The sequence below is a fragment of the Cetorhinus maximus genome, chromosome 17, assembly GCF_964194155.1.
Source record: "Cetorhinus maximus chromosome 17, sCetMax3.hap1.1, whole genome shotgun sequence".
Lineage (NCBI taxonomy): Eukaryota > Metazoa > Chordata > Chondrichthyes > Lamniformes > Cetorhinidae > Cetorhinus > Cetorhinus maximus.
Window position 1 is genome coordinate 103470665 of NC_135895.1, and position 2596 is coordinate 103473260.

Here is a 2596-nt window from a genome sequence, read left to right on the forward strand (position 1 = left end):
AGTCCCCCAGCCCTGACCAAATCAGAAGACCCAAAACTAAAGGTCTCCAGGAACAAACTGTCTCCTAGAACAAAGTGTCCAGATAATTTACCCCATCCCTGATGCATTGCAGCATCTGCAACTTGGTTTCCAACTCATTAATTGAGTGGTAGACACTTACTGCAGATCTGGTTGCCATGGATCACATTGGTGTTCATGGGATCACACTGGTGTCCATGAAAACCCACATACTGCAGCTGCAACACATCTCCTGCTCTGTCATCCTGTGTTTTATTTAACTACTTAATTATTTTCTTACTTAATTTTGAATTAATGCCTCTCCTCTCCATCATCTAACATACTAATTTAAACATTAGTAATACAATAAGCTATTTAGTTCCCTTCTGCTTGTGTCTCTTAATTAATTATCAGTTAGTTAAGGTTCATTTAATTTCCTTTTACATTTTTCTAATTTTCAGCTATTTACACATGCACCCTAATAGCAATGTACCCCATGCTCTAATGCAAAAGAAAACCAACTGACTCCTTTTTTTTATATATATTAAAATGCCAATTCATGGCTATGGTCTTATTTTATGTCAATTGCAACTTTAATGGTCCATAACCTACCTGAGTGGGGAATTCAGAGATGACACCATGAGTTAGGTTTTTTTCTCACCTTTTAGCTCCAATTGTTCTGTTTGCAGGGGCAGATTGATGGTGAGGTTAATGGAGCATCTGGGACTTGATGAATGAGGAAAACAATAGCGTGAAATTCAGAGAAGGAACTGGGGCGAATCTGAGTTAAATTAGATACACCACGGAGGAATAAAAAAAAGAGAGAGAGGATTAATAGAGAGAGAGAGAAAGGAAAAGAAAGATTTTTTTAAAGTCTCTTGGAACAATTTACATCCTGCAGGAGAGAGAAACCACAGTTTCAACTGTTCTTTGTTTGGGCCTCTGAGATTGAGTGCCATTGCTGCAAGTCCTGATCCCCTCTCACCCCTGACCTGTGTTAGCTCCCAATCAAGCAACATTTTGATTTTAAAATCCCGATCCTTGCTTTCAAATCCTTCTATGGCTTTGCTCTTCCTTATCTCTGTAATCCCCTCCAGCCCCATAACCTCCAAGATATTTGCACTCCTTTAAACCTGGCCGCTTGTGCAGCTGCAATTTTAATTGCTCCACCAACGGTGGCCATGGCTTCAGCTGCCTAGCTCCAAGCTCAGGAATTCCCTCCCTACACCTCTCTATCTATGTTTCCTCCTTTAAGACACTCCTTAAAACCCACCTTTTTGACCAAGCTTTTGTTGATGTGATTTAATATCCCCTTATGTGGCTTGATGCCATACTTTGTTTTAAAATACTCCTCGGAAATGACATGGGGCATTTATTACATCAAAGAACAAACAAAATATGTTGTTGTTGATGAACATATACCTCAACATTAAAATGGTCCATACATTGTGAAATATCAACTCCAAATTTCTGTTCTGGGAGTAATTCACATTTACAGAGCACAAATCTAGCAAAAAATCATAAAAACAGACTGTAAAAGCTTCTACAGGTATGTAAAAAGGAAGCATTTGGTTAAGACAAACGAGGGCCCATCACAGGCAGAGTCAGGAGAATTTATAATGGGGAATAGAGAAATGGCAGAGAAGTTAAATGATTACTGTGTGTCTGTCTTCACTGAGGAAGACACAAGAAATCTCTCAGAATTAGAGATCGAAGGGACTAGGAAGAATGAGGAATTGAAGGAAATTAGTATTAGTAAGAAGGTTGTATTGGAGAAATTAATGGGACTGAAGGTTGATAATTCCCCGGGACCTGCTATTTTACATTCCACAGTGTTGAAAGAGGTAGCTGTGGAGATAGTGGATGCATTGGTGATTCATCTTCCAAAATTCTATAGATTCTGGAACAGTTCCTGCAGATTGGAAGGTAGCTAATGTCATTCCACCATTTAAGAAGGAAAGGAGAGAAAAAACAGGGAATTACAGATCTTTTAGCCTTACATCAGTAGTAGGGAAAATGCTAGAATCCATTATAAAGGATGTGATAAATGGACACGTGGATTATAATGATCTGATTGGGCATAGTCAACATGGATTTATGAATGGGAAATCACATTTGACGAACCTGTCGGAGTTTTTTGGGGATGTTACTAACAGAATGGACGTAGTATACATGGATTTTCAGAAGGCTTTTGACAAAGTCCCCCACAGGAGGTTGGTTAACAAAATAAAGCACAGGAATTAGGAGGTAATATAGTGGCACGGATTAAGGATTGACTAACAGGCAGAAAACAGAGAGTAGGAATAAACAGGTCATTCTTGGGTTGACAAGCTGTGACTAGTGGGGTAGCGCAAGGATCAGTATTTGGGCCCCAGCTGTTCACAATGTATATCAATGATTTAGATGTGGGGACCAAATGTAACATTTCCAAGTTCATGGATGACAAAGCTAAGTGGGAATGTGTGTTGTGAGGAAAATGCAAAGAGGATTTGGACGGACTTAGTGAGCGAACAAGAACATGGCAGATGAAATATAATGTGGGAAAATGTGAGGTTATTACTTTGGTCGGAGGAGTGGGTATACAGAGTACTTCTTAAAT